Source organism: Aotus nancymaae, unplaced genomic scaffold (genome assembly GCF_030222135.1).
Source record: "Aotus nancymaae isolate 86718 unplaced genomic scaffold, 86718_ANA_hifiasm-v0.15.2.pri h1tg000019l, whole genome shotgun sequence".
In the NCBI taxonomy this organism is placed as follows: Eukaryota; Metazoa; Chordata; class Mammalia; order Primates; family Aotidae; genus Aotus; species Aotus nancymaae.
In genome coordinates, this window is record NW_026988431.1 from 7,761,067 (window position 1) to 7,771,537 (window position 10,471).

Genomic DNA, 10,471 nt, shown 5'->3' on the forward strand with positions numbered 1-10,471 from the left:
AAATTTAAAAAAGCAAGAGAGAAGGAACGAAAAAAAGATCTACAAAACCACCATAAACAATGAACAAAATGGCAGGAGTCAGTTCATACCTATCCATAATAATCTTGAATGTAACTGGATTAAAATCCACAATGAAAAGATATAAAGTGGCTGAATGCATTTTTATTAAAAGCAAGACACAATGACAACTGTCTCTCAGTATCCATGGGGAATTGGTTCCCAGGACCCCGAAAGATACCAAAATTCATGTCACGTTCACGTACTTTATATAATCGGGTGTAGTATTTGAATATAACCTATGTACATCATCTTGTACACTTTAAATTATTCCTAGATTACTTATAACAGTGAAAAAGCCTACAGAATGAAAGAATGAAATCCTGTCATTTGTGGAAACATGAATGAGCCTGGAGGACATTATGTTAAGTGCCAGACACAGAAAGACAAATAACACATGTTCTCATTCATATGTGGGAGCTAAAAAACTTAATCCCATAAAATTAGAAAGTGGAATAGTAGTTGCCAGAGGCTTGATGGGTACAAATTTACAGTGAGATAGGAAAAACAAATTCTAGTGTTCTACAGCACAGCTGGGTAACTGTAGTTAACAATATTTATTGTGTATTTCAAAACACCTAGAATAATTTTAAATGTTAACAACATGAAGAAATGATAAATGTTTGAGATCATGGATATGCCAGCTACCCTTACTTGATCATTACATATGTGTATCAAAATATTACATGTATCCCATAAACATGTACAATTATTATGCGTCAATTAAAATTTTTAAAAAATTAAAATTTCAAAAGGCATCTGGTTTCAGGAATTTCTATAAAGAAAGGTAAATCTCTTTCTTTATATATGATATCAATGCCACAATCTTTTCTGTCATAATTCCTAATATAAGAATAAAAGTTTGGTGGCCGCAGGCAAGATGGCCGAATAGGAACAACTCCATTCTGCAGCTCCCAGCGAGATCAATGCAGAAGGTGGGTGATTTCTGCATTTCCAACTGAGTGGTGCCCAGAACACCAGCAAAACAGAACTGTTCACTCCCCTGGAAAGGGGGCTGAAACCAGGGAGCCAAGCAGCCTAGCTCAGTGGATCCCATTCCCACAGAGCCCAGCAAGCCAAGATACACTGGCTTGAAATTCTGCTAGCACAGCAGTCTGGGACACTCTAGCTTGGTGCAGGGAGGGGCATAGCTATTACTGGGGCTTGAGTAGGCGGTTTTCCCCTCACAATGTAAACAAAGCCACTGGGAAGTTCCAACTGGGCAGAGCCCTCTGCAGCTCAGCAAAGCCACTGTAGCCAGACTGCAGCTAGATTCCTCCTCTCTCGGCAGAACATCTCTGAAAAAAATGGCAGAAGCTCCCGTCAAGGGCTTATAGATAAAACTGCCATCTCCCTGGGACAGAGTACCTGGGGGAAGGGGTGACAATGGGCACAGCTTCAGCAGACTTAAATGTCCCTGCCTGCCGGCTCTGTGCAGTGGATCTCCCAACACAGCGCTCAAGCTCTGCTAAGGGTCAGACTGCCTCCTCAAGTGAATTGCTGACCCCTGCATCTCCTGACTGGGAGATGCCTCCCCTCAGGGGCCAACAGATACCTCATACAGGAGAGCTCCAGCTGGTATCTGGTGAGTGTCCCTCTGGGATGAAGCTTCACAGGAAGGAACAGGGAGCAATCTTTGATGTTATGCAGCCTCCACTGGTGATACCCAGGCAAACAGGCTCTGGAATGAACCCCCAGCAAACTACAGCAGACCTGCAGCACAGAGGCCTGTTAGAAGAAAAACTAATAGAAAGGAATAGCATCAATATCAGCAAAAAGAATACCACCCAAAACCTCCATCTGAAGATCATTAACAGCAAAGACCACAGGTAGATAAATCAACAAAGATAAGGAGAAACCACTGCAAAAAGGCTGAAAATTCCAAAAACCAGAACATCTCTTCTCCTCCAAAGGATCACAACTCCTCAGCAGCAAGGAAACAAAACCGGACGGAGAATGAGTTTGATGAATTGACAGAAGTAGGCTTGAGAGGTGGGTAATAACAAACTCCTCCAAGTGAAAAGAGCATGTTCTAACCTAATGCATGGAAGACAAGAACCTTGAAAAACTATTAGACAAATTGCCAACTAGAATAATTAGCTTAGAGAAGAACAAAAATAGCCTGATAGAGCTGGAAAAAACAGCACAAGAACTTCATGAAGCATACATAAGTATCAATAGCCAAATCAATCAAGCAGAAGAAAGGATATCAGAGATTGAAAATCAACTCCATGAAATAAAGTGAGAAGACAAGATTAGAGGAAAAAGGGTGAAAAGAAATGAACAAATCCTCCAAGAAATGTGGGACTATGTGAAAAAACCAAACCTACATTTGATTGGTGTGCCTGAAAGTGATGGGGAGAAGGAAACCAAGTTGGAAAACACACTTCAGGATATTATCCAGGAGAACTTCCCCAACTAGCAAGACAGGCCAATATTCAAATTTAGGAAATACAGAGAATACCACAAAGATACTCCTCAAGAAGAGCAACCCCAAGACATATAACTGTCAGATTCACCAAGGCCGAAATGGAGAAACCAATGTTAAGGACAGCCAGAGAGAAAGGTCAGATTACCTACAAAGGGAAGCCCATCAGACTCACAGCAGATCTCTTGGCAGAAACCCTACAGGCCAGAAGAGAGTGGGGGCCAATATTCAGCATTCTTAAAGAAAATAATTTTCAACCCACAATTTCATATCCAGACAAACTTTTGCTTCATAAGCAAAGGAGAAATAAAATCCTTTACAGACAAGCAAATGCTAAGAGATTTTATCACCACCAGGCCTGCCTTACAAGAGTTTCTAAAGGAAGTACTAAACATGAAAAGGAACAAGTGGTACAAGCCAATGCAAAAACACACCAAATTGTAAAGACCATCAACACTATGAAGAAACTACATCAACTAATAAACAAAACAACCAGTTAGCATCATAATGAAACAATCTAATTCACACATAACAATATTAACCTTAAGTGTGAATGGGCTAAATGCCACAATTAAAAGACAGACTGGCAAACTAGTTAAAGAGTCAAGACCTGTCTGTGTGCTGTATTCAGGAGACCCATCCTACATGCAAAGACACACATAGACTCAAAATAAAGGGATAGAGGAATATTTAGCAAACAAGTGGAAAGCCCAAAAAAAAAAAAACTTGGGGCTGCAATCCTAGTTTCTCATGAAACAGACTTTAAACCAAAAAAAGATCAAAAAAGACAAAGAAAGGCATTATATAATGGTAAAGGGATCAATGCAACAAGAAGAACTATCCTAAATATATATGAATCCAATACGGGAGCACCCAGATTCATAAAGCAAATTTTTAGAGACCTACAAAGAGACTTAGAGTCCCACACAATAATAGTAGGAGATGATAACACCCTACTGTCAATATTAGACAGATCAATGAGATGGAAAATTAACAATCATATTCATGACTTGAACTCAGCTCTGGACCAAGTGGACCTAATAAACAGCTACAGAACTCTCCACCCCAAGTCGACAGAATACACATTCTTCTCAGCACCACATTGCACTTATTCTAAAATTGACCACACAATTGCAAGTAAAACACTCCTCAGCAAATGTGAAAGAATGGAAATCATAGCAAACAGTCTCTCAGAACACAGTGCAATCAAATTAGAACTCAAGATTAAGAAAGTCACTCAAAACTTCAGAGCTATATGGAAACTGAACAAACGGCTTCTGAATGACTACTGGGTGAATAACGAAATGAAGGCAGAAATAAATAAATTCTTTGAAACCATCTCACGCCTCTTAGAAAGGTGATCATTAAAAAGTCAGGAAACAACAGATGCTGGAGAGGATGTGGAGAAACAGGAATGCTTTTACACTGTTGATGAGAGTGTAAATCAGTTCAACCATTGTTGAAGACAGTGTGGTGATTCCTCAAGGATCTAGAACCAGAAATACCATTTGATCCAGCAATCTTATTACTGGGTATATACTCAAAAAATTATAAATCATTCTACTATAAAGATACATGCACACGTATGTTTACTGCAGCACTGTTCACAATAGCAAAGACTTGGAACCAACCCAGATGCTCACCAATGATAGACTGGATAAAGAAAATGTGGCACATATCCACCATGGAATACTATGCAGCCATAAAAAAGGATGAGTTCATGTCCTTTGCAGGGACATGGATGAATCTGGAAACCATCATTCTCAGCAAACTGACACAAGAGCAGAAAACCAAACACTGCATGTTCTCACTCATAAGTGGGAGCTGAACAATGAAAACACATGGACACAGGGAAAGTAACATCACACATTGGGGCCTGTCGGGGGTGTGGGGCTAGGGGAGGGATAGCATTAGGAGAAATACCTAATGTAAATGACAGGGTGATGGATGCAGCAAACCACCATGGCACACGTATACCTATGTAACAAACCTCCATGTTCTGCACACATACCTTAGAACTTAAAGTACAATTCAAAAAAAAGTTTGGGGGACAAAAAGACCAATAAAATAAAGTCATATAAAGTGAGGGTGCTTTAGACCAAGTCTATCTCCAGATTTTTGTTCTTAAAGTGCCTCTTACTTAACTGGGACCAGTTTGAGAGGAAAACAGAATTTTCTAAACTTTAGGGGCTACAGTATTCTACAATTAGGATTTCTCAATGAGATCCTACAATAATACCATTTTGAATTTGTAATCTTGGTCACTCTTGTCATAGAGTGAATAAAAAAATCATCTAAACTAGTTCTCTTAGCCTTAAAGGAGCAACTTCCTACATATTTTCCCCTTTATATAAGACCAACTCCTTCATGGGACAGCATTAGCTTTGAGATTTCAGCATATATTCCCTATTCGGAAGAAACAGCAGATAAAATGTAAGCTCATTTTACCTAAGCAAAAACATTAATCAGCTTGTAGACACCAGAGAAGCATCAACAACCCAACAGTGTGTGAAGACCAAAATGTAATAAATGGTGGGTCTTCTTTTGAAAAGAAATTAGGAGTCATCTAATACCTATGAGTTAATCTATATGAAGGGTTTAATTTGGGCAGCCTTCCATTCTGCCTTCCTTTCCTTCCTCTAATTGATCAACTAAATACATTAGTCAGCAAGGCTAAGCCTTCTAGGGTGAAATGTTTTGTGGTGCTAACTATTCTGTCTCATTTCCAGGATATTAACAGGACATTCGAAGATGATTTTAAAAATAATAAGATATACCCCTTTGGAAGAAAAGCAGATTAGGGACTTCCAGCAAGTCCATTGCTAAACACACTCACTGAAATTTAATATCTTAAAAGCATTTCCTTCTTAAGATGTGGTCATTTTAAAAAAGCTTTTCAGGGAAACACTCCTGTCTGCAGCCCACAAAAAGAGGCTAACAGTGAGGCCAATTCTAATCTCCAGTGGATGAAAGGTGTCCAGGGATTCTCCATGCACAGAGAGAAAAGTCAATCATTATCTGCTGACTGAATCATAAATTCAGCAGGGATGAAGATGTAATTTGAAGTAAATGACTTGGACAATCTTTAAATATTTTGACAGTTACCCCTGCTGTCAGCTGGATTTTTCACCTTCAGATGTTGTTACTTGACAATACCATCTGCCTCGAGTATAAGTGCTTTATTATTTTCTGTGGTCAGGCCAATTTTCCAGATGCTTCCTCCTCCTTAAAAGTTAGCAAGGAAAAAAAAAATGAATACAACCAGGCACAAAGAAGATTGCTGGCCCAGCAGCCACTGCTGTAGCAATCTGACCTTCTAGAACACTGATGCTTTACTTTCTTTCCTGCCCAGTAAAGATGGGGTAACCAGTCTGTCAAAAGAATGCCATTCTAAGACACATGGAAACAGGGAGGGCATCTGTCTTCCTGGAACTTAAGCTCTAGTGGGAGAAAGATGGACAAGCAGGTAAATAAATCATGTCAGACAGTAGTAAGTGTTATGAAGAATAAAAGTAGTTGTAATAAGACACAGTAACAGGGATGGAAGTGGGTGGCTATTTCAGATAGAAAGATCAAGAAAATCCTCTTATGGGAAGTATGACATTTGAGACGAAAACTGAAAAATAAATAGTAGCCAAACTACTTTTAACACTTTAGAGAGTTTTTTTACACTTTTTTTAGATGTGCTTATGTAATTTGTTTTTTTGGTAGTTTTACTGTACATTTATTTTTAAAGAAAAAGAAAACAAAAGCCAGACAAATCCAAGTTTTCAAGGCAAATAAATTTAAATCTTTATCATATCTGATATTATAATCTTCTATATAAGTTTTTAATTAAATTATTTCTACATGCTTCATGTTATTTGATTTGATTAAATGTCCCCTACTATTCATCATGCAAATCTTTCCTAAGCTAAAATAAAAACAAACATTAAGAAACAAATCTTTACCTTGTAACGTAAAAAAAGAAAAAAACAAGAAGGTGTTTTTTAATGCTATTCTATGCTTAAATGTTGGCACAGTTGTTTCTCAAAACCGGTAGTAGCTTCAAGAAGTTTAATACTGGCCCTGGTATTTTTTGCCATATTTGTTACACAGCAATAGTATTTATGAGACTGAAGTAGCTGACACATATTTGTAGTCTCTGTATAATTTTGAACACAGTTATAAAAATTTAGTTTATGGATTAACTCTGTACCCTGTCATCTTTTAGCCTGTCTGTTTTTACTTGGAATAAAACACATATCCCTTAGGGTCAAGTTCCATAGTTCCAGAATATTCTCAGGTGTCTGGTTCAGGTGCAGGGTAAAGTTAGACTGGAAATAAGACATTATTTAGTAAAAGAAGTTTCTTTTGCCTTACTCACTTCCCAAGGGCTCTGTTTGTAAAAAGAGTACAGACCAGAAATCCTGTGCCTTGCTGAGTTCTTTCCATGGTGCCATCCTATTGCTGAGCTTTCGTTTCCTCGTTTTTTAAATGAGGACCAAAACATCTGCCCTATCACCACTTATAGGAGTGATTTACAGATTTAGTGAAACCTATGTTTTCTGGGTTATAAACTATTTTGATATACTTTATAAAGTATCAAAATAATTTATAACCCACAAAACATCAATTTCTATAATGCTAGCCACTTTGAATTGAACATCCTCTAAATTCTAGAAATAGTACTGGAAGCTTTGCATATATAGTGTTACCTCTTAATTCTCAACACAAACCCTCAGTTTTTATAATTACATTCAGTGTATAAATGAGTTAAGAGAAGTGCAAAAGAAGTTAGTTAATTTGATAAAGGTCAAAAAGCTAGAAGGGGCAGAGTTGGGATTCAATCCAATGTTGCTTTCAAGTAGAGGCTTTACTTTTCCTTTCTACTCAGAGCTAACACAATAGCCTTATTTAATATCCTTAAGAATGGTGGGTGAGACTAAGAAAACTTGGGATGCGGAGGACTGAACAACCGGTTTTGACAAAGAAAACACTCATAAAATCTATGCTGTATTTTAGAATCCCTGGGCTTCATATATTGTTTTATAGATTTTATTAATCAACTCTAAGATGAAAAGTGAAAAATAAATGTTCACATCCAAAAAATATGATATGCCATTCCACCCAAGCTTATATTTAAAAATTCCACTCTACTCATTTTATCAAGCATATAAATAAATCATAAATATTATTAAATAAGAAAAACAAAGACTTCCTTTGCTTTGGGAAAACAGCTGAGAAACAACAAAAAATTATTTTTAGAAATACAGAAAAAAAGTTCTTTATACAGTAGCCAATATGCCCTCAGTAGGCATTAAGACACATTTCTGTTTGTAACTTTAATACAGCCGTAGTATTACTATTTATAAAAATCAAGTCTCCCAGTAAAAACTGAGTATTTTACCACATTAATCTTCAAATTGTATCACTAAAAATGTAGTTATACACACCAGTTTCTAACCTCTTAGAACATTCTGCACAATAGATTTTAATCATTGAAATAAATAATTGCTCCAAAAAGCAGTACTGCCTCAATTACGATATGATTTGCCAGTCAGTATTCCTGTTTTCCAGTAAAAATATTTCATGAGCAGAAATGCTCAGCTCCTTGTGTTTTCATCAGTCAAGAGAACATGTCAGGGCCGGGCACAGTGGCTCACACCTGTAATCCCAGCACTTTGGGAGGCCAAGCAGGGCGGATCACTCGAGGTCAGAGTTCGAGACCAGCCTGGCCAACATGGTGAAAACCCAACTATACTGAAAATACAAAAAAAATGTAGCTGGGTGTGGTGGCAGGCACCTGTAATCCCAGCTACTTGGGAGGCTGAGGCAGGAGAATTGCTTGAATCCAGGAGGTGGAGGTTGCAGTGAGCCAAGACCATGCCACTGCACTCCAGCGTGGGCAACAGAGCGAGAATCCATCTCAAAAAAAATTTTAAAAAAAGAGATAACTGTCATCCCATTTCAAATTAAGCCATTGAAGAATAACAAAGAAAAAAAGAGAGAACATTTCTGAGCAGCTCCCATGCAAACATTTTTTAACAGGTTGACACAGATCTGTAGTCTTCGCTCCTCATGATGGCACTGCCAGGCACAGTCATAGGAGCTCCTACCTCTGTACCCTCATGGACAGTGTCAGGACCTACTTCACCATCACCTCTATATCCAAAGATAGGAGCTGGGCCCTTAACCAGTGAACCTCTGGCATCATGTCTTTCATAAATTTCTGTTCTCCAAATCCTGGTTCCATTGTCATTACCAAGAGCATATCTATTTTATTAGCTTACAATGTCAAATACTCAACTGTAGTTTTCAGTTTAATGTCAAGGCCAACATTCATCCTTTCCTCCCAGATGTCTTCAATCAAAGCCCTTGGCTTCTCAGTAGCCTCAAGATTAAAGGTGTACTGATTGGTGCCTGCTGCAGCCATTGGCTTTACCCACTGTTTACGGCCTGGACCCTCTCATGCGCATGTCAAAGAATGGGTCCTGACCTAGCTTATTTTGAAGGCTTTCTACCACGGTGTGGCCAAATGTGATGCTGGGAACAAACTGCAAAAAGCTGACCTTCCTAAAGAGCAGAGTGCTTGTTCGTTACACCCAGGTACAGATAATCAACCACAGAGTCTATTATCTGGAAACACTTGTTCCTAAATTGGCCAGGCCACTGTTGAGGATAGGTGGGCCAATCTTACAATCCATCACCATAGTTTGGGCTTATATAATGTCTTTTTGATCTATTATGAAAGTATATTTGAATATTCTTCCATAGCATAATTTTAACACTTTATTTGAAGAGAAATAAACACACTAAGAAATTAGCCATCACCTGTAATCCCTCCATGCAAAAAGCAATCATACAATGAAGTTAAAGTTCCCCTTTCTTCTGCCTCTTTTATCTTTCCAATCCCTATGCCCCTGTTCCTACTCTATTGCTGTGCCAGAGAAATTGCTAGTAACAATCTGGTTGATGACTGAATTACTGAGAAGCATTCTGTATTGACATTCTCATATTTAATTCAAATGTGGTAGATCATTCGAAAAGGCTTCAGATTCTCTCACTGTTCTTTTCGCTGGATGTAATTTTACCTTTCCTGTGCAAAAGCCAATGCAAGCCCCAAAGGCTGCAGACTGTCCTCAGTTCCCTTTTAATTGTGTAAGTGAAAGGCAAGCACCAAATAAATCGTGGCTCCATGTACAACAGTAATAATGCAGAATGATAGACCATGAGCTACGTGCCCAATAGTCAGCAAAAGATTTTACATACATCCTTATTTAATCCACACAAAACAAAACTCTACCCTATACTGTCTATCTTGTCTCTGTAAATGTCCCCATTTTAGAAGTGAGGTTCAGAGATGAAGTAAATTGCCCAACATCACACAGTAAGAGACACGCAGTTTATGTTCGTGTCTGGCCAATTTCATCAGCCCTGCCCTAGATTAGGGGTTGGCAAACTACAGCCCAAACCAGCTCACCACTAGTTCTTGTACAGCCTGAGAGCTAAGAATGAATTTTACATTTTCTAATGGTAGGGGGAAAAAAACAATAGTCTTTTGTGACTTATAAAATTTAAATAAAACTCCAATTTCAGTGCCCATAAATGGTTTTATTGAGCCATAGCCACAATCATTTGTTATGTATTATCTACGGCTGCTTTCACAGTACAACAGCAGAGCTAGGTAGTTGAATAGTTGTAACAGAAATGAACTGTCCTGCAAAAGCTATATTTACTTCATAATTTAGGAAAAAGTTTTCCAACCCATCTTCTAGATAGCCAAGCACCACATGGGCAGCAAATGAGCAATAGGCTTTATTATTCTCAGTTTAATTAGAAAAATTGAGTTACTGCAATATCTTGGTATTGGATGGTTTGATACAGGAATCAGGACTTTACAGGAAAGTTGAAGAAGCTAGAGTGAAGATCTGGAGGCTTCAGCTGGAGAGTCAGGGAAACTGCCACTGTAATTTCAGCTTGAAGTACCAGCGTTGGTGAAGAAAG

The 10,471-nt window shown here is 38.2% G+C and overlaps 1 pseudogene; it reads right to left on the reverse strand.

Moving 5' to 3' along the window:
- Nucleotides 1-8,434: 8,434 nt before the first annotated feature.
- Nucleotides 8,435-9,177, reverse strand: LOC105705565 (ribulose-phosphate 3-epimerase-like protein 1; annotated as a pseudogene).
- Between the last annotated feature and the right edge of the window lie 1,294 nt (nt 9,178-10,471).